The sequence below is a fragment of the Astatotilapia calliptera genome, chromosome 2 (assembly GCF_964374335.1).
Source record: "Astatotilapia calliptera chromosome 2, fAstCal68.1, whole genome shotgun sequence".
Lineage (NCBI taxonomy): Eukaryota > Metazoa > Chordata > Actinopteri > Cichliformes > Cichlidae > Astatotilapia > Astatotilapia calliptera.
In genome coordinates this window covers 9,946,147-9,973,804 of record NC_137423.1, presented here as the reverse complement: position 1 = coordinate 9,973,804, position 27,658 = coordinate 9,946,147, and the positions used below count along the sequence as shown (strand labels likewise).

At 42.5% G+C, this 27,658-nt stretch overlaps 2 long non-coding RNA genes across 2 annotated transcripts; both read left to right on the top strand.

The window, feature by feature from the left end:
• The first annotated feature begins 798 nt into the window (after positions 1 to 798).
• LOC145420460 (uncharacterized) lies at positions 799 to 3,389 on the top strand. Its single transcript, XR_013901773.1, has 3 exons — positions 799 to 1,131; positions 1,413 to 1,479; positions 1,647 to 3,389. It is a non-coding gene; the product is annotated as an uncharacterized LOC145420460 (long non-coding RNA).
• A 5,303-nt stretch (positions 3,390 to 8,692) lies between these two features.
• On the top strand, positions 8,693 to 9,965 carry LOC113018280 (uncharacterized). Its single transcript, XR_003271743.2, has 3 exons — positions 8,693 to 9,055; positions 9,337 to 9,403; positions 9,571 to 9,965. It is a non-coding gene; the product is annotated as an uncharacterized LOC113018280 (long non-coding RNA).
• The last annotated feature ends 17,693 nt before the right edge of the window (positions 9,966 to 27,658 follow it).

The window sequence follows — 27,658 nt, the reverse complement described above, 5'->3', positions numbered from 1 at the left end:
TTAAATTCGCTGATGACACGACCGTGTTGGGTCTCATTAGCAAGAACGACGAGTCAGCGTACAGAGAGGAAGTGCAGAGACTAACGGACTGGTGTAAGGACAACAACCTGTCTCTGAATGTTGACAAGACAAAAGAGATGGTTGTTGACTTTAGGAGGACACGAGGCGACCACTCACCGCTGAGCATCAACGGCTCCTCTGTGGAGATTGTTGACAGCACCAAATTCCTGGGCGTACACCTGGAGAAGGACCTCGGCTGGTCCCTCAACACCAGCTCCCTGCACAAGAAAGCCCAACAGCGTCTCTTCTTTCTGAGAAGACTGAGAAAGGCCCGGCTTCCACCACCGATCCTGACCACCTTCTATAGAGGAACTATTGAGAGCATCCTGAGCGGCTGCATCACTGTCTGGTTTGGGAGCTGTGCCATATCAGACCGCAAGACCCTACAGCGGATAGTGGGAACAGCAGAGAAGATCATCGGGGTCTCTCTACCCTCTATTGAGGACATCTACACCACACGCTGCATTCGCAAAGCCACCAGCATTGTGGCTGATCGGACACACCCCTCTCACACACTCTTTACACTCCTGCCATCTGGAAAAAGGTACCGAAGCATTCGGGCACGCACATCCAGACTGTGCAACAGCTTTTTTTCCACAAGCCATCCGTCTCCTCAGCAAAAAGGGACTGACTGATAAACATGCACACACACACATACACTAACATTATCACTCAGCTTAACTCAAATACCTCAAAACATTGAGACTGGACTGACTAACCAACATGTAACCCTGGAGAGTTACTAAGGGTTTTAGTGTGTTATGAGTGATGTTAGTATTTTGAGTTCACTGTTAAGTTTTATTAAGTTAAATTATTTTGTTGAGAATTAATAAAATAGAAGATGTCTATAATGTCCTGATGGTCCTTGAAGTATACAGGGGGAAGTACCGCCTCCTGCCGTTCACTGCATAGCAGCTACGGATATCAGGAGAGAGGGAGAGGAAGAAAAGTCAGTTTTTTCCAAGTGAAAAGCGTGGTTTTTTTTATTCAGTCGGATTGTACGGTGGAAATAAACTATCTGGAAATTGTTGTTAACCAGAAAGGAGTTTGTTACTGCTCGGATTCTTCTGGGTGAGTTAATTTGTTGTGAACAAGAATATTGTGAGTTTAAGCCACTAACGATGACATGCTAGCGGCTATCGCGGCTATTGCTATTAGCCATGTGGCTGTACATGTGTGATTGTGAGGATTAAACTGTATGTTAGAGTTTGTTAGCTTCCTATGACGATGCATGTAAAGATTGTAAGTCATATGTATGCTGTAGATGTTGATATGTTCCTATATCAATCCTTAATTGCGTTCATTGTGAGGTGAATACAGTTTAAAGAAAATGGGGTTATGTTTCTTTGTAGTTGTGCTACAACGCTTCACCATCGCCATTTTGAAGCTCCAGGAGAGTCCATTTTATTGGTTACTTTGGTAAGAAGTTATCATTGTCTATGTTTTGGAATATTCTGTCGTTCTTTCTGTATACTGGAAAGGTAAAATGCAAATTTGTTAGTATGTATGAACGAAACATAAGAAAGGATATATGTATAAATGACTAAATATAGATTTTTGAATGTTATTCTGACTGTGTTATACAGGTCAGGTTTTTTTACTTGGGCGTACAGTTCAGTGATGATCCAGTCCAAAGATGGCGAGCCACCCCTCCAGGACCCTTGAGATGATTGCTTTAAGAAGAGAACTAAATTCTTTGGATGAACTGTGAACTGTACAAACTCTACTTAAGTGGTAGGACATTCCTCCTTTGCACATCCTGCAAAGAGAATCCTCATTGCTGGACTCACACTTAAGGGTGTCGGCTGACACGAGAGAGAGAGACTGAGTCAAATCCCCCGGGGTTGTGTGTGTTTTGTTTATTATTTTCCGTGACTTGGGCCCAATTTTTCCTTTCATGTACTGTTATTGTTTTCATTGTATGTATGTAAGATTCTTTAATTGTAAATACAAATTGATCAAACCAAGTTCTCAGAGCGTTTCATTAGTCATCCACTGCTCCAGTAGTCGAACCTCAGCTATTGGCCCAACACACAGGTGACCATTTAAATCTGTATCCCAAGTGTTGAAAGGGGTGTTACAGAAAATTGGCGAGCCAGCCAGGAGCAGGTGGCAGACTATTGACGCTTTGTTTTCATTTTTTCTCCTTTTTGGGCAAAAATTCTTATCTTCAGTCATTATAACAGTAATTTGCCAAATTGGTGACATGGAGGTAGTGACACGTGAGCTGGTAAAGATCCCTAACTCTGTCATGGTTGAAGGGTTAACCTGGACTGAGGTGGACAATGAAGTACAGAGCTATCTAGAGACTCATGGTTCTATTAACCGTGTCTTGCGTATAGATGAACCGAACTCAGAGTTCCATAACAATGCAATTGTTGAGTTCACTTTTGGTACTGCGTTGCAAACGCTTGCCCCTTTGTTGCCATTTAAATACAAAAGCCCCACTCGGCCTGATGTGACTTTCCACGTGTGTGCGCTTGCTAGTGTCTATACCCCTGTGGTTAGCAATAGTGCTACTGAGAGTTACATGTCTGAGTTGCAAAACATTGCTAAGTTAACAGGGAAGTCATTTCAGCTTCTTTTGCAAGATGAACTAACTAAGTTGAGCTCTACAGTTGCAGCCACAGTAGAAAATGCCCCTGTGGACAGGAGTCAACATGAGGGAAGTCAGGCACCTAATTTCAGCTCGGCCTCATTACCGCAAGGTGCAATGCAATCTAGAATTGCTCCTGATACCACTATTCAGGGTGCTGCACTACGCTCAGCTCCAGAGATACAAAACCTGACCAAAGAGCAACATCCGAGAATACCACCAGTGACGGTGAGTTCATGCCCAGATCTAAGCCCCAGTGATCTCAACCCCCCTGAGATACAAAAGGTCGTTGTGGAGCATATTGTGCGAAATGAGGAGGCACCGCCACACCATTATGCTGCCTCACGCCTTCGAGTCTTTTCAGGCCGATTGCCGCGGCCAAATAATGAAACGGATTATGAGACCTGGCGCTCTAGTGTGGAACTTCTTTTAACAGACCCAGCATTGTCTGATTTAAGTCGCTCCAGGAAGATTGTTGACAGCTTGTTGCCCCCTGCTTCAGATTTCATTAGGCATCTTGATTCACAAGCTTTACCTTCTGCATATTTGCAGCTTCTTGACTCAGCTTATGGTGCTGTGGAGGATGGAGATGAGCTGTTTGCTAAGTTTATGGGTACTCTGCAGAATGCTGGTGAGAAACCATCAAACTACCTTCACAGACTCCAAGTTGTGCTTAACACGGCTACAAGGAGAGGAGGGGCCTCTGCTGATGAGTTTGATAAGCAGTTGTTGAAGCAGTTTTGTAGAGGCTGCTGGGATGACTCCTTAATAGCAGAGCTCCAGCTTGAACAAAAAATTAAAAACCCTCCTAGTTTTGCTGAATTATTGCTCCTGTTGCGTACTGAGGAAGACAAGCATGCTAACAAGGCAGTACGTATGAAAAAGCACCTTGGTACTTCCAGACAACAGCCAGCCCCACCCAAACTGCATGTTTGGTCTCAACTGCAAACTGCCTGTGTTTGCTCTGAGTCTAAGGCTGTAGCAGAAACCAATCTCCTGAAGAAACAAGTTATTGAGTTACAGGCTCAAATGGCTCAGTTAACCCCCCACAGGAAAAGCAGGGGTAAGAACGCAAACTCAAATGCAAAGGTGACTGTGCAGACCAATCCTGTTCCTGAGCAGCCCTTGGCAGTGCCTGTTCCAGAGCACCAGCCACCTCCCAGGCCACGCCCGTGGTACTGCTTTCGGTGTGGAGAGGATGGCCATGTAGCCTTGAGATGCAGTAATGAGGCTAACCCCGTGCTAGTAGCAGCAAAAAGGAAGCAATTTCAAAGAAAACGGCAGGAGTGGGAGACGCATAATGGCTCTGTGGATCCACACCATTTAAACTGACAGCAACTCCTGTTGTGGGACAGACAGGAGTTCAGTCTAACACTAGTCCCTCTACCTCCAAGCAAAAAGGCAAAAGACAGCCAAAATGTCAGCCATGTGGGCTGCCACAGAGGTTAGTTGGAAGCAAATGCACTGCTGAAGTGTGTGTTGCAGAGAAAAGGGTAAACTGTCTTTTAGACTCTGGATCTCAAGTTACAACGATCCCCTTGTCCTTCTATGAAAGCAACCTGAGGGACCAAGAAATTAAATCATTAGATGATTTGTTGGAGGTTGAAGGAGCTAATGGACAGCAAGTTCCATATTTTGGCTATGTGGAAATAGATATCACTTTTCCTAAAGAGTTTGTAGGAGAGGAGATTGAGATTTCTACTTTGGCCCTTGTGGTTCCAAACATGAGAGAAAATGCCCAAGAGCAAATTCTCATTGGCACCAATACACTAGACGTGTTGTACTCAAGTGTTGCTACTCACATGAATGAATTTGGCCTACCTGTCCAGTATGGCTACCGAGCAGTCCTCAAAGCCTTGGAGCTTAGGCACAGACAGCAACCCAATGGCAAGCTGGGCCAAGTAAAACTGTCTGGGGGGAAATCTGAGACGATTCCTGCTGGACGGACTGTTGCTTTAGAAGGGGTAGCCCTTGTTGGGAGCTCCTTTAATGAAAAGTGGGCCTTGGTAGAGCAACCAACCACACCCTCCTTGCCTGGTGGCCTACTGGTAGCGAATTGTTTAGTCACATTGCCTAAGAAAAGGGCGAGCACATTGGCAGTGATAGTCAAAAATGAAACCGCCCATGATGTAACGATCACACCAAAAACAGTGATCGCTGAACTCAGTGCTGTTCAACAAATAGTAGCACATAAGTCTGACACAAATGTACCTGACTCTGTCAGAGACAAGAACAATTCTAGTCCAGATTTACAGTTTGACTTTGGAGATTCTCCTTTGTCAGCTGACTGGAAGGAAAGAGTAACACAAACATTGAAGTCAATGCCAGAAGTGTTTGCTCACCATGACCTCGACTTTGGTCATGTAGGTCAGGTCAAGCATCACATCAGACTTCACGACCAGACACCTTTTAAGCAGAGAGCCCGGCCAATACACCCACAGGATGTTGATGCCGTGAGAAAACATTTAAGGGAGCTGTTGGATGCAGGCGTGATTCGCGAATCTGAGTCTCCTTTTGCGTCCCCTATTGTGGTGGTCCGGAAGCGTGATGACTCCATCCGTCTCTGCATCGATTACCGCAAATTGAACTCACAGACAATCAAGGACGCCTATGCCCTTCCCAATCTTGAAGAGGCTTTTTCAGCTCTCACAGGCTCAAAGTGGTTTTCGGTTTTAGACTTGAAATCCGGCTATTACCAAATTGAAATGGAGGAGGCCGATAAGGAGAAGACCGCGTTCGTGTGTCCCTTGGGATTTTATGAATTTAATAGAATGCCGCAAGGAGTCACAAATGCCCCCAGCACCTTCCAGCGCTGCATGGAGCGTTGCATGGGTGATCTGAACCTGAAAGAGGTGTTAGTTTTTATTGATGACCTTATCATTTTTTCAGACACAGTTGAAGAGCACGAGAGGCGCCTTCTGCATGTTCTGAATCGCCTGAAGGAATATGGTCTCAAACTTTCACCAGAGAAGTGTAAGTTCTTTCAGTCTTCTGTCCGATATCTAGGCCATATTGTTTCCCAGAACGGAGTTGAGACTGATCCAGAGAAAACTAGTGCCCTGAAAACCTGGCCAAAGCCATCTAACCTAAAAGAACTGAGGTCCTTCCTTGGGTTCAGCGGTTACTATCGCAGGTTTATTCAGGATTTCTCCAGAATTGTGAAGCCGCTGAATGAGCTAACAACCGGATATCCTCCAACCTGTAAGAACAAGGAAAGAAAGGCCAATGTCAAGTACCGCAATCCTAAAGAACCATTTGGTGAGCGCTGGACTGCTTCTTGTCAACAGGCTTTTGACACCATAATCGAGAGGCTCACTTCAGCACCTGTCTTGGGTTTTGCTAATCCTAAACTTCCCTACCTGCTCCACACAGATGCGAGTACGACTGGGTTAGGTGCAGCCTTATACCAAGAGCAAGATGGTGAGCTTAAGGCTATAGCATTTGCAAGCAGAGGGTTGTCTAGAAGTGAATCTAAGTATCCAGCACATAAGTTGGAGTTCCTAGCCCTTAAGTGGGCTGTCACAGAAAAGTTTAGTGACTACCTTTATGGGGCTAGTTTCACTGTGGTCACCGATAGCAACCCCCTTACATACATTCTAACCTCTGCCAAGCTTGACGCGACTAGTTATAGATGGCTGTCTGCTCTCTCCACCTACTCATTCAAGCTGCAGTATAGGGCTGGAAAACAGAATGTGGACGCAGATGCATTATCACGAAGGCCACATGGTGGACTCATAGATGATCATATCTCAGTGAAAGAGAAGGAAAGGATCTGTAAGTTCACTGCCAACCATCTATCAGAAACGGAAACTTCAGAGGTCATTCAACCAGAGGTGATCAAAGCCATCTGTGAGCGGCATGACATCTATTTTGCTGGTGAAGGTTCTGAGTGCTCTGATCACTCAGTTGCTTTGGTTGAGTCCATAGCACTCAGTCCTGAAGCCCTGCCACCTTGCTTCCAAGGGAATGACAGTCATGGGCTGCCAGTTATCCCCTTTTTCTCATTTGCTGAAATCTCAGAGAAACAGCAAGCAGACGCAAGTATCAGGGAAATAATTACTCAATTGGAAAGTGGTGAGACACCTCCACCTCAAGTGAGAAAGGAGCTCCCTGAGTATGGACTCTTGTTAAGAGAATGGAACCGGCTAGAGCTCAAAAATGGAGTCTTGTTTCGCAAGAGACAGGGAGTGATGGGAGTGACTCATCAACTTGTCTTACCAAGAGAACTGAGAGATATGGTACTTGAAAGTCTACACGACGACATGGGCCATCTTGGTGTTGAACGCACCCTTGATCTAGTGAGAGCTAGATTTTATTGGCCTAAAATGTCCTCAGTGGTTGAAGAAAAGATTAAGACTTGTGATCGCTGTGTGAAAAGAAAAACTCCACCAGAGAGAGCAGCCCCAATGGTTTCAATAGCGACCACCAGACCATTGGAATTAGTCTGCATGGACTTTCTGAGTGTGGAACCAGATCAAAGTAATACCAAGGACATATTAGTAATAACGGATCATTTTACTAAGTATGCCCTCGCAATACCAACGCCAAACCAAAAGGCAACTACCGTGGCTAAGTGTCTGTGGGAACATTTTATATCACATTATGGGTTCCCTGAAAAACTCCATAGTGATCAGGGCCCCGATTTTGAGTCCCGTACCATTAAGGAGCTGTGTGAAATGGCAGGAATCCGGAAGACACGGACAACCCCGTACCATCCAAGGGGTAACCCTGTTGAGCGTTTTAACAGAACGCTGCTGCAGATGCTAGGCACTCTAAATAATAAGGACAAGTCCCGTTGGAGGGACTATGTTAAGCCTCTTGTGCATGCATACAACTGCACAAAGCATGAAGCCACAGGGTTTGCACCTTATGAGCTTATGTTCGGGAGACAACCAAGACTCCCTGTGGACTTAGCTTTCGGGCTTCCTGTTGATCCTCTGCCATTGTCTCATTCACAGTATGTGCAAGGCCTGAAGAACCGCCTGAAAGAGAGTTATGAGCTTTCAAGCAGAAATGCTAAGAAATCTGCAGATCGTAACAAAACTAGGTTCGACCAGAGAGTTACAGGGTCTAGCCTTGAACCAGGGGATCGAGTGCTAGTTCGAAATGTGAGACTGAGGGGAAAGCACAAGCTAGCAGACAAATGGGAGGCAGATGTGTATATAGTTGTGTCACATGCTAATGACCTTCCCGTGTATACAGTGCGGCCTGAGGCTGGAAATGGTCCTTTGCGCACTTTACACAGGGACCTCCTGTTGCCCTGTGGGTTTCTGCCCGTAAGTGCTCCTGAAACCCCAGTACCGCCAACAGTGCGAAGGCCAAGAACCCGTCAAAACCCAGGTCATGTAAACGAATGCTTTGATGATGTCATGTCAGACGAAGAAGAAGTGTATCCTTCAAGGGTTGTACTTTTGGATCCAGCTGCCTCCAACCTAATGCCCAAGGTTGACCACGTTTCATCCGACATTCCACCAGAGCAGCACGCTACTGACAATGTGATCCCTCTTAGCAGAGTGGTTGTTCCCGGAGCAGTTTCAGATGAAATTGAGGTGGAAATTCCCATAGAAGCAGGGGAGGAGTCCCCAGCCACAAGCTCACCTCAGGTCAGCTTTCTTGACCGTGAAGAACCAGGAAGAACTGGAGGTGATGAAAGTGAATCTTCTGGGAAGATTGGTGAGATTTCAGTGCCCCTCATTTCACCTGTTGGGCAATCTCAGCTGCTTGACATTGAAGGTACACAAGATGTTCCTGAAACTGATGACATAGCTAATTTAACCCACATAAAGGAGCCATCAGAGGGGTTAGATGAGGCCGTCAGATGTTCAAACAGGCAGCGAAGTCGACCAAAGAGACTCCATTATGCTGAACTTGGAAACCCTTTAATAGAGGTGGTTCAGTCACTTTTTCATGGTCTGGGTGCTGCTATAATAAGGTCAATGGATGCTGCAGAACCGTTATGGTACAATCAAACCACCATCCCTCCTGTCGATCCAGTAACAACACAGCCGCAGAGAAGGTGCATGGGGACGTGCCACCCTTCAGTGGGGGAGGGTGTAACCCTGGAGAGTTACTAAGGGTTTTAGTGTGTTATGAGTGATGTTAGTATTTTGAGTTCACTGTTAAGTTTTATTAAGTTAAATTATTTTGTTGAGAATTAATAAAATAGAAGATGTCTATAATGTCCTGATGGTCCTTGAAGTATACAGGGGGAAGTACCGCCTCCTGCCGTTCACTGCATAGCAGCTACGGATATCAGGAGAGAGGGAGAGGAAGAAAAGTCAGTTTTTTCCAAGTGAAAAGCGTGGTTGTTTTTATTCAGTCGGATTGTACGGTGGAAATAAACTATCTGGAAATTGTTGTTAACCAGAAAGGAGTTTGTTACTGCTCGGATTCTTCTGGGTGAGTTAATTTGTTGTGAACAAGAATATTGTGAGTTTAAGCCACTAACGATGACATGCTAGCGGCTATCGCGGCTATTGCTATTAGCCATGTGGCTGTACATGTGTGATTGTGAGGATTAAACTGTATGTTAGAGTTTGTTAGCTTCCTATGACGATGCATGTAAAGATTGTAAGTCATATGTATGCTGTAGATGTTGATATGTTCCTATATCAATCCTTAATTGCGTTCATTGTGAGGTGAATACAGTTTAAAGAAAATGGGGTTATGTTTCTTTGTAGTTGTGCTACAACGCTTCACCATCGCCATTTTGAAGCTCCAGGAGAGTCCATTTTATTGGTTACTTTGGTAAGAAGTTATCATTGTCTATGTTTTGGAATATTCTGTCGTTCTTTCTGTATACTGGAAAGGTAAAATGCAAATTTTTTAGTATGTATGAACGAAACATAAGAAAGGATATATGTATAAATGACTAAATATAGATTTTTGAATGTTATTCTGACTGTGTTATACAGGTCAGGTTTTTTTTACTTGGGCGTACAGTTCAGTGATGATCCAGTCCAAAGATGGCGAGCCACCCCTCCAGGACCCTTGAGATGATTGCTTTAAGAAGAGAACTAAATTCTTTGGATGAACTGTGAACTGTACAAACTCTACTTAAGTGGTAGGACAGATTTGCACGTCATTCCTCCTTTGCACATCCTGCAAAGAGAATCCTCATTGCTGGACTCACACTTAAGGGTGTCGGCTGACACAAGAGAGAGAGACTGAGTCAAATCCCCCGGGGTTGTGTGTGTTTTGTTTATTATTTTCCGTGACTTGGGCCCAATTTTTCCTTTCATGTACTGTTATTGTTTTCATTGTATGTATGTAAGATTCTTTAATTGTGAATACAAATTGATCAAACCAAGTTCTCAGAGCGTTTCATTAGTCATCCACTGCTCCAGTAGTCGAACCTCAGCTATTGGCCCAACACACAGGTGACCATTTAAATCTGTATCCCAAGTGTTGAAAGGGGTGTTACAAACACAAAGCGCAAACACACTGACCTACACCACCAAACCATCGCACACACCAACCTGTAAATGCTCTTTTGCACAATATTATTACTAGATATATTATATATTATTTTTTTTTTTTGCACTAACTTGTCTTGTAGCACCTTGGTTCCTGGAGGAACATTGTTTCGCCTCACTGTGTATTTTTAAACTGTATATGGTTGAAGTGACAATAAAGTTGAACTTGAACTTGAACTTGAACTTGATCAGCTGCTCCTGTTTGTAAACCCACTTGTTCCCATGATTACGCATCTTAACTCATCATCATTATTCATCTATGTATTACTTTTATGTATTAGTGATCTATTTGTTGTAATCATCTATCCTTGCAGTTGTTTATTACACAAAATAAATTATATTATTACACTTCTGGCCACATAGCCCTGATATTCACTGCACATGCCCATATTAACCTTAACCAGAGGGTTTTAAAAAAACAAACCAGTGTTTACATACCATATCTGCTTCTGCCATGGCCTGGCGGACAAAAAATTGGTAAAGGGTTCCCCGAGCTTTCACGCCCCTCATGTTCTTCATGTGCCCACCAATAGAAGCATGCCTATGGAAAAAGTGCGCCAGCACACAGTGCAGTGCGCTTTATAGTGCACTTTTCCAGCCAGGTGTTTTCCTTTTCCCATTCCTCCCTGTACTTTTGCAGCCTTTTTTTTTTCTTTCTCTGAGCGAACAAACATTGCTGCTCTAATGCTGGGCTCACACTGTGCGATTTTTGGCCCATTTTGAGCCGATTTTTGAGTCGTGCGACCGATTTGGTGATCAGCCCGATTTTGGCCTTCATCGTGCGTCGTGTAGTATACGTGGGGTAACGAGAAGCGATTAACACCTCACGACCAGCTCCCGATCATCAATCGCTCGTGAGGGTGTCACCGCAGCTGCTCACGCGCAAACACGTTAACGTCGGTGAAAAAGACGTTGCAGCACAGCTGTGCAGCGTGTGATCTGGACACAAGCGATGGAGGCACAACTTGTAGAACTTTGGAAAGCTCATCCGGGCTCAGTACCTTGCAGGCAGGTCCGACGATGACTTCATCATCTCACCTGAGCTCAAAATTCTGGTGCGTGAAGGCGTCCCTCGGGAGTATCGGCAGAGTGTGGCGCTGTTTGGTCCGAGCCAGAACTTTGACAAGCCAAGAGTGCCACACGCAACGCTATCAGCAGGTACAGCTGTAGAGAGAGAGAGTGTGTTGAAATAAGAAGAGAAAATTCTCTCAATTATGGAGACAATCAAATGGTTTATTTATGTTTGATGTGTGCTTTACATTTGTGTGGCTGTTAATAAAGTTAGCGCACTCTAGGGGGCGTATGCGTTCATCAAAAAATGGCCGAAGGCTGATGTGTGATTATTCCTCCCAAAATGTCGTTGATGAAGTTAGCTATGCACGTTAGATTTTACTGCGCATTTTCATACCTCTGCCAACAGGTTATGGGCCCAGGAAGCTAAGAAGTTTTCCAAAAGAGTCCATGTCGTTTTGCCACCGAGAGAAACGCCGCGACGTACTGCGCACTCGGTGAGGATTAGCATACCATGCTAGCGCCATGAGCCGACGAGCCGCTGAGTCAAATAGCCGTTGGGCTCGGCTAGTTTTTGATGGGGATGAAAAGAATTACGAACTATGGGAGACGAAATTTTTGGGCCACCTTCGTCTGCAAGGTTTAAGAGACATTATTTTGAAGCAGCCTACCGACGCGGAGGGAGAAGAAGAGAGAGCAAAGAATGCAGAGGCCTACGCGGAGCTGATCCAGTTTCTGGATGACAAAAGTTTGTCTCTTGTTATGCGAGAAGCAGCGGATGATGGACGGAAGGCGCTGGGGATTCTAAGAAACTATTATGCAGGTAAAGGAAAGCCTCGTATAATTAGCCTGTACACAGAACTCACTTCGCTCCAAAAGTGAGAGTGTGACTGAGTATGTGATACGAGCAGAGACAATAATCACAGCCCTGAGGAATGCTGGTGAAACTTTGAGTGATGGGCTATTGGTAGCAATGGTTTTGAAGGGACTGCCAGAATCGTTCAAACCGTTTGCTATCCATGTCACACAAAGTGAAGTTGAAGTGACTTTTGCTGAATTTAAAACTAAACTGCGAAGCTTTGAAGACACAGAGAAAATGCGCGCCGCAGCGTCAGATGACAACATCATGAAAGCACGTGCACGACTGAGCGACAATCCCACGTTTGAAAAATCGAATGACCGTGGGGCCGGCAACGCAGACATAGTGTGTTTCAGATGCGGACTAAAGGGACACAAAGCCAGGACGTGTCAGCGCAAGCAGTGGTGTAGCGAGCACCACCCATCGGGACTCAACATGCAGACGGAAACGGCGGCAAGACAATGCACGGAAAGTTTCCGAGGAGTGGGGTAGCAAAGACTACGCATTCCGGGTAAGCAGCGAGAGTGCAGCGTTCCAGTCAGAGCATGGCATCAACAAAAAGGGTCTGATGGTGGACACAGGGGCAACTTCGCATATTGTTACAGATATAACGAAGTTCAGGAGATTCGACGACAGTTTCCAGCCCAAGTCACACTACGTAGAGTTGGCTGACGGCACCAAGTGCACTGGAGTTGCAGAGCAAAGAGGGGAGGCAGAGTTTTGCTTGATGGACAGCAGGGGGCAGTGCCACAAAACAACCTTGAAACAGGCACTGTACATCCCATCGTATCCACAAGACATCTTCTCTGTGAAAGCAGCTACCTCAAATGGAGCAACTATGATCTTCAAGCAAGGAAAAGACACCCTGCGACACAAAGACGGTACAAGGTTCCCAATATATGAGTACAACAGACTGTACTACCTACAAACAGTAAACACTGAAGGTAAAGACCAGTGTAAGGGTTGCTATGACATGCAAACATGGCATGAAATTCTTGGTCACTGTAATTATGATGACATTCAGAAATTACAGGGGGTTGTTGATGGTATGGCAATCAAAGGAAAAACAGACAAATCTGTCTTGCATTGTGAAGTGTGCACACAGGGAAAGTTTGTTCAAACTAGAAACAGGGACCCTGATGCACGAGCCAAAACCGCCTTAGAGCTGGTACACACAGATCTAGCTGGTCCAGTAGACTCAGAGTCCAGAGATGGATATAGATTTGCACTATCATTCACTGATGACTATTCCAGTGCAGTGTTTGTGTATTTTCTGAAAAATAAAGAGTGACACAGCAAAAGCAACACAGAAGTTTTTGGCTGATACAGCCCCGTATGGGCAAGTTAAATGTATCAGGTCTGACAATGGAACAGAGTTTATGGGAAATGAGTATCAGGCACTCCTTAGCAAAAATGGAATCAGGCATGAGACCTCAGCACCATACTCACCACACCAAAATGGTACTGCAGAACGCAATTGGCGTACTCTTTTTGATATGGCCAGGTGTATGTTAATAGAGAAACAGTTACCTAAAGAGTTGTGGACTTACGCAGTGCAAACAGCAGCTGTAGTGAGGAATAGATGTTTTAACAGACGCACAGAACAGACACCATATTTAATGCTGACAGGAAGAAGGCCAAACCTTTCCAGGATGCAGACATTTGGGTCAGTGTGTTATGCCTACAGGCAGAACAAGAGAAAACTAGACTCAAGGTGTGAGAAAGGAATTTTTGTTGGATATGACAAGAACAGTCCAGCTTATATGGTCTACTACCCGGGCAGTGGGAAAGTACAGAAGCATAGACTGGTGAAGTTTGAGACTAAAACAAGAGTAGAGAGACAAACACAGACTGACAAGGTGCCAGATGATGAGGGTGACTTTGAGACACCAAACAGGTTCACCAAGACCAGAGAACAGACTGATGTGAGTACAGAACACACAGATACTCAGGAACAGATCCCAGTAAGCATGTCTGAGATGAGCAGCCAGTCACAGGAGAATGAACTCGACTGCGAGGCTGCAAGGTATCCTTCCAGAGTGAGAAAGAGGCCTGGGTATTTAAGTGAATATGTTACTGATAAGGAGGATTGTGATCAAGTACTTACAAACATGGATTATTGTTACAGAGCAATGTGTAACATTCCCCAAACATTCAAGGAAGCAATAACTTCGTCTAACTCAGAGAAATGGGTCAGTGCAATGGATGAAGAGATGCAATCACTAAGAGAAAATGACACATTTACCTTAACCACTTTGCCTGAGGGTAAGAAGACAGTGGGGGGTAGATGGGTGTACGCAGTCAAAAACAATGTTGATGGATCTGAGAAGTACAAGGCACGTTATGTTGCTAAAGGATATAGTCAGAGGATAGGTGTGGATTATGAAGAAACATTTTCCCCTACTGCTAACCTGACTAGTATCAGAGTGTTGATGCAAAAGGCAGCACAAGAAAACATGCTTTTACACCAGATGGATGTTAAAGCTGCCTATCTTCATGCACCAATAGATTGTGAGGTATTCATGGAACAACCTGAGGGTTATGAGGTAAAATCCGACACAAATGAAAAACTGGTGTGCAAGTTGAAAAAGTCGCTATATGGGCTAAAACAATCAGGCCGGAATTGGAACAAGTTGTTGCATGAATATCTGAATGAGAACGACTTTGTGCAAAACCCCGCTGACCATTGTGTTTACACAAAAATGACAGAAAATAAGAAGGTGATTCTGATTGTATGGGTAGATGACCTGATCATTGCTGCTAGTGATGAAAGTGAACTAACTGTTGTGAAGAAAATGCTTGCAGCAAAATTCAAAATGAAGGATTTGGGTAAACTGAGACATTTCATTGGTATAGATTTTGACCAGAGTGATAACTGTGTAAAAATGTCACAAAAACAATATGTGGAAAAAATACTTGAAAGATTCAACATGCAGGATTGTAAAGAAAGACAGACACCTTGTGAGCAAAAACTGAACTATGCTGATGATGCAGAAAAGATGAGTGATGTCAAAAGGTACAGAGAGGCAGTTGGTAGTCTGATCTATTTGGCTACATGCACAAGACCGGACTTGAGTTTTATAGTCAGTAAACTTTCACAGTACTTTACTGAGCCAACTGAAGACAAATGGACTACAGTAAAACATGTACTGAGTAGGGCTGGGCCATATTATACCGTTCACGGTAATACCGGTATAATGTTAGGCAACAATAGGAAAATGAAATATCGCGATAGAATATGAGTAAAACGCGCATGCGCAGTGCCTTTGTTTTCATACGCACATGGCCGATTGTTGAGTGAAACAGATGAACCAGAATTGGTTTGTAAAAATGGTGCAACTTCAGTGATGTGGAACTGGTTTGGTGTTTGTCTGTCAGATACACGACAAAGCACATTTTTTTGCAGAACATGCAAGCGGCCGTCGTTATTGTCGTATTTGTCGGACTAAGATGCTCTTAAATCTGGGAGTAATCTGGGTCCTAAACTCCTTAATTCTTCAGTTCAAACGAACACTGCAGCATCACTGAGCGTTAAAAACTGTCTAAATTCTTTCATCTTTAATAAAACGATCAGCATTGCTGCTTTACCAGGTGTAACTATGAAGTTTAACTTCCAGGCATCCATTAAAACAAAATTTATTACATTTAACAGAGTTAGAAGTTAGCGGGAAGCTAGCGGAAGTTAGCTCGCTAGTTACCTAAGCATGATATTGCATGTTCTGACTGAGAGATTTCTGAAAAAAATCAAACGTACAGCTCTGCTATCACTTCCAACATAAATGAAGACAGGAAACTAAACAGCAGTGACGTTTGTAGGGTTACTGAAGTTGGGCTAGCTGGTATATAATGATGTGCTACGTAATCGCTAGCGACACAGCTATGCTAGCATAACATAAACAGGGAAGCTGGAGGACGAACACTAACACTTTTCCACTTATAAAAGTTAACGTTAAGGTTCCTCATGGTTAGAGACAAATGCAATCGCATGGCAGGGTGCTGTAAACAGACCAAACTTCAGTCAGGAGAACAACTGAGATAATCCATCCACAATACGAGGTTAGTCATTAATATACTGCAACAACATGGGAATAGAGCAGCTGCCAGAGAATTCAACATTAATGAATCAATGGTACAGAAGTGGAGGAAGCAAGAAGAATGAGTTTAATAAAGTTTGATTTATCTGACTGCTTTGTTTCGCTTGATGTGCGTTATAATCCCGTGCACCTTATGGTCCGAAAACTACGTATTGCATACTGCAGTTTAATTTTGCAAAGCACCTCTTTTTAACTTCAGTGGATATTATATATGGTTATGCTCAGGATATGTCAGCCCATTTCTACTGGAAATGCCTTTTGATTAAACTTTCAGCAAGGAATTTGTATTTGCACTGTTACATTTTTATAAAGCTTTAATGTACATAAAAACCAGCTTCTTATTTAAGTGAAAATAAATGGAAGGTTTTCTTTTTGCGCTAGTAATGTTGTGGAGTTGTATTTTGTCTCGCATCAATTATATCGTCAGTTATATCGTTATCGCAAATTTTCAAATATATATCGTGATAAATATTTTTGGCCATATCGCCCTGCTCTAGTACTGAGGTATCTGAAAGGGACAACCGAGAAAGAACTGTGTTACAGGAAATGTGACAACAAAGAACTGAGGTTGTGGGCATACAGCGATGCTGATTGGGCAGCTGATGTAACAGACAGACGGAGTACAACTGGTTATTGCATAAGCTTGTTTGTAGATGGTCCTTTAATCTCATGGAAAACCAAAAGACAACCTACTGTTGCATTATCTACCTGTGAAGCGGAGTACATGGCTTTAGCTGCGACCCTACAAGAAGTTTTGTACCTAATGCAACTGTTACAAGGTATTGATGGACAAAAATATGCACCGCCAAAAGTTCATGAAGATAATCAGGGTGCAATTGCGTTGGCGAAGAATCCTGTGACGAGACAGAGATGTAAACATGTTGACATAAAGTACAACTTTGTGAGATCAACTGTGAGTGCAGGAAAAATAACTCTGGATTATTGTTCAACAGAAGAGATGGTTGCAGATGTAATGACAAAGCCTGCAACAAAAGTTAAGCTGTTCAAGTTTGAGAAGTTTATGTTTGGGCATTAACATGGTATACGAACATGTATACAGTACTGAGGAAGAAACCTTTTGTTTGTTGTTTTTTTTTGTTTACTTAAGAGCATCATAATATGAGAGCAAGTGGGGGTGTTGAAATAAGAAGAGAAAATGCTCTCAATTATGGAGACAGTCAAATGGTTTATTTATGTTTGATGTGTGCTTTACATTTGTGTGGCTGTTAATAAAGTTAGCGCGCTCTAGGGGGCGTATGCGTTCATCAAAAAATGGCTGAAGGCTGATGTGTGATTATTCCTCCCAAAATGTCGTTGATGAAGTTAGCTATGCACGTTAGATTTTACTGCGCATTTTCATACCTCTGCCAACAGAGTGCTTTATCCGCACCTGAGCACAGGTGGCTCCTCCTTCTTCCTGTTGGGAATGCTGGCGAGCACTCAGTAATCCTGTTCTGTTTCCAGCTGTGTGAGAAGAGTCGGACAGCTCCTAATCCTGCCTCCAGGCAGGTCCAGCTGGACCTTCACCGAACCCTGACGACCAATCAGCACTTCTCCTCGCTGTCCAGCCCCGCCCTCCAGCCCCACCCTTCAGCCCTGCCCTCCAGCAGCTCCGCCGCATCCTTCTGGCCTTCTCCACGCATAACCCTGCCATTGGCTACTGCCAGGTACTCAACAGGTCAGAACAAAAGTATAAATTTTATATCTGAGTTCTTATGTGGACCCGCCTTCCAGGCAGAACCTCACCTTCCATCAATGTCCACAGGTTAGCGGCCCTCGCTCTGCTGGTCCTCCAAAGTGACGAAGACGCCTTCTGGTGTCTGGTGGCAGTGGTGGAAGCCATCATGCCTCAGGACTACTACACCAAGAATCTGGTGGCCTCTCAGGTCAGCAGACACACTCACCTGCTTGCCTGCTGTGATCTGTTTTAGTGATCAGTGAGGCTGATCTCTGTGAGTCTTTGTGCTCAGGCGGACCAGCGCGTGCTGAAGGACTTCATGGCGGAGAAGCTTCCTCGCCTGGCATCTCACTTTGAGGATCACAACATTGACGTCTCTCTGGTCACCTTCAACTGGTTCCTGGTGGTTTTTGTGGAGAGTCTGCCCAGCGACATCCTGATGCCTCTGTGGGACGCCTTCCTGTATGAGGGTACCAAGGTACCATACACCCGAACACACCATGACAGAAATGCAGACAACACTTGAATGCACCACAGTAGTGTCCATGGAAACAAAAATGATTTTGTTTTCACCTTTAGATGTCTTTATTTACATTTTAGGAGTAATAAGACATTGTTTACTAAGCATGGGGAACTGTCATGTGACATGAAATAGGAGTGGGAAAGCAGATCATTCTAGTAACGACCTCACAGTCTACCACAAGCAGCGTAAATCCAGACGATGAGCGGGACAATGGCTTTGGGCTTGTTTCTGCAATGTGACAAATGCAGCACAGCTTTTACATCGTTTGTCTCAGGAAATAAAATCACAGTTCAGACACAGAAATATATACCACACAGGGATAAATGCTGACAACAGCTTCAGCCACGTAGATCCAACCCAAAAGTTTAATTTAAACTTAAAGCTCAACTACCAAGTAAGTTAATATTATCTGGCAACTGAGGAACCAAGTGGCTTATTGGAAATCGATCAGAGCTGTAATGAGTAAAGGGCCCAACTGCACCACAACTGAAAGAGTAATTTTATGACTCACCTCCTCAAAGTTTCCAATTAATTGTGTGGCGTGAGTGTCCTGTTATGAAATGCGTGTCTGTGCTGCAGGTGATCTTCAGATACACTCTGGCTCTGTTCAAATACAAAGAGGACGACATCCTGAAGATTCACGACAGCGTGGAGATCTACCAGTACCTACGCTTCTTCACAAAGACCGTCTCCAATGCCAGGTACGCACTCGCCTCCACCCGCCTTAATCTACGAGCTGTTACACTCTCAGAAGTGTAGCGGATGTAGCTGTTGAATCTTTGAGCTTCAAACCCTTTTTACTGAAATTTTGTGAGAAGTTTAAATTTCCCTGATCACAGTAACAACGATTTAAAGATTTTTAAGTATCTGCAGCTCTCGGATACATGTGGTCCAGTCAGTCCAGTATTTCCTGCTCAAACTGCAGTACCTGAAGTATCAAGCAGCATAAAACAGAAACACTCAAGCTGATCAGTTTCCAGTTCCTCTGTGTTGGTGATCGAGTCCTTTCCACCTGCGTGTGTCCATGCAGGAAGCTGACCAGCATCGCCTTCAACGACATGAACCCATTCCCCAGCCGGCTGCTGAGGAACCGGCGAGTGCTCCACCTGGAGCGCCTGCAGGCGGAGCTGCGTGAGCTGGAGGAGCAGCACAAGGAGTTCATCACCGAGAGCATCGTACGGAAAGACAAAGAGCTCGACGTCATGGTGAGCGAGGACGACGAGGACCTCTGATCACACGGGACGCTTCAGCTGCTCACTTCGAGACGACGATGAGTTTTCCATGAGTTCAAGAGAATTTTACTAAACCGGCTGTTAACTGGTTTCCTTCACACCAAACACAGGATTGTGTCAGGTTCACCATCTCTACTAACACTACAAGGAAACAGACGCATACAGATTTAACTGCATCACATCTCTGAAACAAGCTTGCAGTAAACAAATGTGTACTGTGTTCACGTGTGTAATAAGTCAGGCTGCAGAAATGTGCAGATGTATTTCAGTGAATTCATTTGGATTAATATGTGATAGCTTATTTATTTCATTGCATCTTTTGCTTTATACCTAAAAATGCGTGACATTTCTAAATGTAGTCACATCCCTATGAAACATGGTTGATTATCAGCTGTAGTCACAGCTGGTGATAAAGTAATTAAATGTCCAGCTATTCAAAAATAGGGCATTCTGCACAATGAGTACTTTTTGGTACTTGAAGTATATTTTGATGCTGATGCTTCAGGGCATTGTGCTGCATTGTCGAAGCTCTCTGGGCTTCCGGTTAGAACGACCTCACAGTGTTTTATTTTGATCTGGTGTAAAGTGCATTGTGCAGAAATGACAGCATGATAGTCACATGATAAAACTGACTTTTCTTTTCTTTTTTTAAATTTTACTGGGTGTGCATCTTGTTCAAATGTCTTTTTCAGCATTTGTACATAAATATTCTGTATATAAATATTTGATTTTCATTTATTTTACAGAGTCCTTTATTTTGTTTCACAAATATGACATTCATGTCAAATGACATCTGCAGACTTTATAATGACCAGCAGGGGGCAGTGTATTGCAGTCTATGAGAACATTTACTGAGACCTGTTTCATGCACTAGTTTCATGTCTCATTGAATCCAACATGATGTTGATTTTGTAAATTAAGGTCACATCTTCATCACATCTAATTTCAAAACACTGATCATTTTTAAAAAAAAATGAATTCCATACCAATTGCAGGAATAAAATAGGAATAAATAACAAACGAGAAATACATACAAAACAAGAGAAAGGCACACATGAGAGAACAGGTCACATGACAGCACAGCATTATCTACCCACAATTTGAACTAAATAACAGATAGCACAGGCAATGAAAACAAACGGAAATCAGAATAAATTTAAAAACTTTTATTGATGTTAACTTGAAGTGCTGAATTAGCCCTGTTGTCAGTTCAAATCACTTCAATCTATAGCGCACTTTAAGGTCTTTAGACCTTAAAAAGGAATACACTGCAAGGTAAGCTTGCAGCATCTTACTTTAAGGTCAACTGTGAAACTTTGTGGAAAGCCTGAGACAAGTTGATGAGTCAGTGAAGCGCACTTCCTTCTGATGACGGCTATACTGAGGTGAGTTTTTAAGCATATCCTGAACTTTATTCATTATTAGACTTCTGACACCTGGCAAATAAACTCTCACGCGATATGAGAACATAACAGCAAAAAGCCAGTAGCTGGTACATGAATGGATAAAAATTGGATCCCTCAGGGAGGCGCCACAACTTGATCTTCTCCACCGTCGTGGTTGGTGTTCTTCGTCGTCGTTGGCCAAGGTTGAGTCGGAGATCCATCACAAGTAGCCGATGTTGAGGGCCAATATTGGTTGATGGTATGACTTTTACGTTCGTGACTAGGCTGAGATGGGGTCTTCGGACTAGCCAGTAGTCGATTTGGGTGTCTCTGCCGCCGCTGGGGTACGTGATGAGGTGTGCCGGCTTCTTTTTGAAGAAGGTGTTGGTCACGGCAAGATCGTGGGCCTCTGCGTAGTCCAGTACCCGGCAACCGTCGTCGTTTCTGGTCCCAAATCCTTGGCCGCCATGGAATCGGTGATATCCGTCTCTCCCCTTGCCTACATGTCCATTTAGGTCGCCGCCTACCGCCACGTGTTCCTCAGGGCTAATCGTTTGCAGGTGGTCGTCGAGGGCGCGCCAGAATTCTGTCTTCTCCTCGTCGGGGCAGTTGGTCTGTGGTGCATAGCAGGAGATAATCCGTAGGACGGTCGGGTCGGCGTCGATCTTCACTGACATGATGCGATCCGATATGCGGGTAACTTCGACCACGTTGTGCCGGAGCTTTATTATTAGACTTCTGACACCTGGCAAATAAACTCTCACGCGATATGAGAACATAACAGCAAAAAGCCAGTAGCTGGTACATGAATGGATAAAAATTGGATCCCTCTTAGATTGAATTGGTTGCCCTCTTATATTACGTTGTTTTGAACCTAACCGCATCCACTGAATTAATGCAGTTTTCAGGACAGTAAAAACAGAGAACTCTGATATACACAATTTCTGATTGCTGATAGTGTTTCTTAATGCAAAATGGGCTTCCATTTAAAATGCAATTGCTTTATGTTCGATCTTTAGCGAAGAAGGGTCATTTTTGATTCTGTGGACAAGGGATGCAAATGGAATGTGAAGGCAACAGGTAGTAGGGTGAATTAGGGTTTCGTGTGGTCTTCAGTGCATGAATTTTATTGCCACTTTATTTCAACTTTTTATTAATGTACTCAAAAGAAAAACAAGAACCACAAAGGAGATTCTTGTGATTCTTGTTTGTGCTATCTGTTTGTGAAAGAAAGCACATTTTACCACATCATACTGTGTTTGCTGCCATTTATTTTACTCGTCCTGTCTGAGTGTCTGGGCTGCGTTTGTCTGTGCACCTTTGTTCTGGCCTTCTGCTGATGGGTTTCACATGCTGGGCTTTCCCTCTTGGTCCACACCCAGCAGCCTGCTGCTGACCACACACAGCCTACAAACTGATCCATCCATGCATCCATCCATGCATGCATGGCCTGGTTATTGTTGAGTTATCACCTCCAGCTCCTTGCTCATAACCAGGTAGATACTGGGCTGGGCCTGATCTCTGAGCTCAATAACAATGACAAAAATGCCAAACACTTTACTCTTCATGGTAAAAAATGTTTATAATACAGTAAAAACTGGATGTAGCCAAAATCAGTGTTTTATATACAGTGTAAGTGAACAACATTGCTACACTGCTGGTGTTTGATTGATAGAGGCTTTCTTTATAAGAACTATGATATCATTTCTTTTGCTGATTAACAGTTTTTATATAATTTTTATATCATATATAGCTTTCAAGAAGCCAAAGATCACTGGACGAAAAGACTACAGACCTGTGGCTCTGACATCTGGTCAGGAAGTCTTTTGAGCGCCTGGTTCTCTCCTATCTTAAGACCCTCACGGCCCCCCTCCTGGACCCCCTGCAGTTTGCATACAGAGCCAACAGGTCTGTAGACGATGCCATCAACATGGCCCTACACTTTGTCCTGCAGAATCTATGCTAGGATCCTGTTTGTGGACTTCAGCTCTACCTTCAACACCATCCTTTCAGACCTTCTTCAGGGATTGCTTTCCCAGATGAATGTGCCTGATCCCATCTGCCGGTGGATCACTGACTTCCTGACGGACAGGAAGCAACCAGTGAGGCTGGGGAAGAATGTCTTGGACTCCCGGACCATCAGCACCAGCTCCCCTCAGGGCTGTGTTCTTTCTTCTATGCCCTTCTCCCTGTACACCAACTGCCGCACCTCCAACCACCAGTCTGTCAAATTAATTAAGCTTGCAGATGACACCACCATTATTGGACTCCTCTCAGACGGGGATAAGTCTGCCTACAGGATGGAGGCTGAACATCTGGTGTCCTGATGCAGCCGCAACAACCAGGTGCTGAATAAGTGTTATTTTCATTTACCACTGGCCCAAGTACATTTTTATTGGCTTGTGAACAAAGCTGTAGTTTTTGTATTTTTAAATATTAACGCAATTTAATTGACACATTATTTATATTATTTCACTTTCAATGTGAAAAATGCTGTAAAAACGTTGAAACTAATGGTCACCCCTGTTCGCTGCAATGTAAAATAGTACAACTGCTGTCAGCCTTCATTAAGTTGCATCATTTAAACATTTGCATATTTTTATTCAACTTCTGCAGGATGCTTTGATGAAAGACTCCCTTTTCCCAAGTAGAGGCTTTACTAGAGGTCACAGGAACAGCGCTGCTGTTTTGGATGCGGAAAAATGTTGTCTTTCACTCTACCTGAGCTCAGTGTCTCAGTAAGGGCTCCGCCTCATTGTAGCTGACGCTGAAATGTTTGTGTGGGTTGCCATGACAACACCAGAAGTGCATCTGAGATCGTGTCCAAATTCATGGGCTGCATCCTCCTGAGGACTCGGTGTTCTGACAAAACGTCTTACTTTGGCAAAACGTCCTACCGTAAGTAGTTCATGCGTTCTCGGCGGCTCTAGTGACCCTCGAACTCTCGGCTAGCTATTGAGGTGGTGGATAACATACGTCTCCCCCACAAGAGCACGAATCTACAACTTTTCTACTACTGGTTTTACAAGGCGTACACGGTAAAAACATTATGCTGTTATTTGTTAAGCACTTGTGCACCTTGTGAAAAGAAATAAGTGGCTGAGATGGATGTCATATGTGCTATTGATATTATTTTACTCGTTTCTAGTTTTCACGGTGCTCCATGATTGTGAGAGGAATAAAAAAGAATTGTGGACATCAGTACGAAGCATGGATTCTTTTGACCAGAGTAGATACACTGGTCCCTTGAATATACTAATCTTTTTGAGGTGGGTGACTGTTCCTGTGTATTTACAGAAACAATGGTTGTGATAAGCTCAGCTGTTTCAGAGGGTGACTGTTCGTTGCTTTGCGCACTTTTAAATCTGTATACAGTGGTTTGTTCCCTTTATGTGTTCTGAGGTTTAAACAAAGATGTACTAGATGTATTATACCGGTCCCTCGAATCTACAAATCTTTTAGATGTGGATGACTGTTCATTTTCATCTGTGTTTACAGAAACACTGGGTGTTGGAACCTCAGTAGTTTCTTTTTGGCTGACAGACTCTGGAGCTGTACAAGAGGAATAAAGAGCTGCAATGCTTTTGTGAACCTGACCTGGGAAGGGAGAGAAATATATTTTTGTTTTGTTTTTGTTTGTCTTCTTGGTTTTTTTTTTGGTTTTTTTTTATTCATATTTTGAATGGACAGAAACGTTAACAAATATACAACTGGAATAATCATACTGTCAGTTCTCTGTCCGTTTCTTAACAACAACCAACAAATAAGGACTAACAGTAACTAAGACAAACAGACAAACAAACAAACAAAAAAAAAAAAAAAAAAAAAACCCCAAAAAAAAAAACCCAGGAGAAACAAAATGATATACCGCCTCCTGGGAAACATCAGCAAAAACAAAAGTAATGGGGGCAAAACACCCAGGTGCCTAAAAACAAAACATAACCTTGACCACTGATGACATTAAGACAATTTCTTCCCTCTACTGACTTTCAAAGTAAAAAAAAAAGAAAAGAAAAAAAAAGACAACAACAAAAATACCAATGACACATGAAACCCCCCCCCCCCCCCCCCCAAAAGAACATTTATCATAATATCTAGGAGACATTGTCGATGTACACCAAAAAAGGACCCCAGACCTGCTCAAAAATGTCTTCTCTCCCCCTAATTCTGTACATAACCCGTTCATATGATGCCATCTTAGACATTTGTTCAGTCCATTCCCTGAGAGAACAGGGGCTGGATGACTTCCAGTGCCTAAGTATTATCCTGCATCCAGTTATGAAAGCCAGACGCATCCACAATCTCTGTTTTTTTGAAAGGATAATTTGTCTTCTTGTTTTATTTGATTCCTTGTGGGATTTGGATCCAACAAGTAAAGTATGCATATTATGCACACACACAAACACACATGCAGCTATTACCATTTCTTGTATTCTTGAATAAAGACATTGATCTGACACATTTAAAATGCAGCCAATTGTTTTTATTGTTATATTATTAAGAAAAAAGAAAAGGTGGGGGGATGTAAAGAAGAGCTTAAAGGAAAGGGCTAGAGGAGAGAAAACCCCAACAATTAGCAGGGCATTTTTTTACTTGGACAAATTGTTAATAAAGTTTCCATATCTGTAACAATGATGACAGTATAATTGTTTATAAACAATTATATTGACAACTATATGTGTCCAGTATGTTGGCTCATTTTCTTTTACTTTTTGCATTTGAAAATAAAAGTTGGGCTGATTTTGACACCATTACAAGAAGTGTTGTTAATGATTCTTTTTGAATTAAAATCAGGTTACCACAAATTGTTTTTGAATTTAATTTAATTTGAAATGTTTGTCAGTGGGTAAACAATTCGTAATGCAAAGTCAGAAACATCGAGTTATTCTTGTACTGCATGCTTGCAATAAATAAGTTGTCCTAACAGTCAGTCAAAGGAGCTTGGAAAGAAAAGCGTCTGGACTTCTTTGAGTTGAAGTGACTGATATATATATTTTTTATCTGTTTGTTTTGTTGGTTTTTGTTTTTTGCCCTTTATCACCATTCCTCTTCCCTGCTGTTTTTCTTTCCCTCTTTCTTTCTCCCCTTTCTTTCCCCCAGTCATGTCTGTCCTATGTGTAGCAAGTGAAAATAAAATAAACAATAAAAACAAAGGTGAATCAAATAGACCAATACGGCAAGGCCGGGATGGTCCATTTGGTAAAGTAAATCCGTTAGTTATATTTAACATAATGTTAAATGGCAACATTCTGTTTACAATGTTACAATTTCACATTATGTTAAATGGTAACATTCTGTTTACAATGTTACCATTTTACATTGTGTGAAATGGTAACATTCTGTTTACAATGTTACCATTTTACATTATGTTAAATGGTAACATTCTGTTTACAATGTTACCATTTTACATTGTGTTAAATGGTAACATTCTGTTTACAATGTTACCATTTTACATTGTGTTAAATGGTAACATTCTGTTTACAATGTTACCATTTTACATTGTGTTAAATGGTAACATTCTGTTTACAATGTTACCATTTTACATTATGTTAAATGGTAACATTCTGTTTACAATGTTACCATTTTACATTGTGTTAAATGGTAACATTCTGTTTACAATGTTACCATTTTACATTGTGTTAAATGGTAACATTCTGTTTACAATGTTACCATTTCACATTGTGTTAAATGGTAACATTCTGTTTACAATGTTACCATTTAACATTATGTTAAATGGTAACATTCTGTTTACAATGTTACCATTTTACATTGTGTTAAATGGTAACATTCTGTTTACAATGTTACCATTTTACATTATGTTAAATGGTAACATTCTGTTTACAATGTTACCATTTTACATTATGTTAAATGGTAACATTCTGTTTACAATGTTACCATTTTACATTGTGTTAAATGGTAACATTCTGTTTACAATGTTACCATTTCACATTATGTTAAATGGTAACATTCTGTTTACAATGTTACCATTTCACATTATGTTAAATGGTAACATTATGTTTACGATGTTACCATTTACATTATGTTAAATGGTAACATTATGTTTACAATGTTACCATTTTACATTATGTTAAATTGTCAGTAGGCCTGGTATCGGAACCGGTACTGGACCCCCTTTTACTTTCAGCCATCAGAAGAGGGTACACTGTGGTCATAACAATACTCAGACTGTAGCATTTAAAGGTCCCAAAGTGTACCAGGAAAATATCCCCCGCACGATTACACCAGCAGCCTGAATTGTGAATGTGAGGGAGGATGGATCCATGCTTTCATGTTGTTCACTCCAGGCTGATATAAAAATGATATAACTAATACTACTTCTACTAATAATGACAATAACAACAAAATAATAATAATAATGTCAAAAATACCAGTAATAATAATAACAATAACAACATAAACAACAACATTACTACTACTACTAATAAAGATAAACAAATGTATTAAAAAATTAATAATGATAATAATAATAATAAAACTGATCATAACAGTAACAATATCAATCATAACAACAACAGTACTAACAACAATAATAACAATAACAATGAAGGTGTTGCTGCAGATCTGAGTCCCGACTCTGCTGCCTTTCTAGTGCGGCAAAGAAAGTAAGAAATAGAAAAAGAAAAACACAAACTGAGTGTGAGGGTTTTTCTACAAGTTACACTGAATATTTGCACAGACATGCTGACTGTTTGCTGGGAGACGTCACCTGTCTTTTATAGAATAG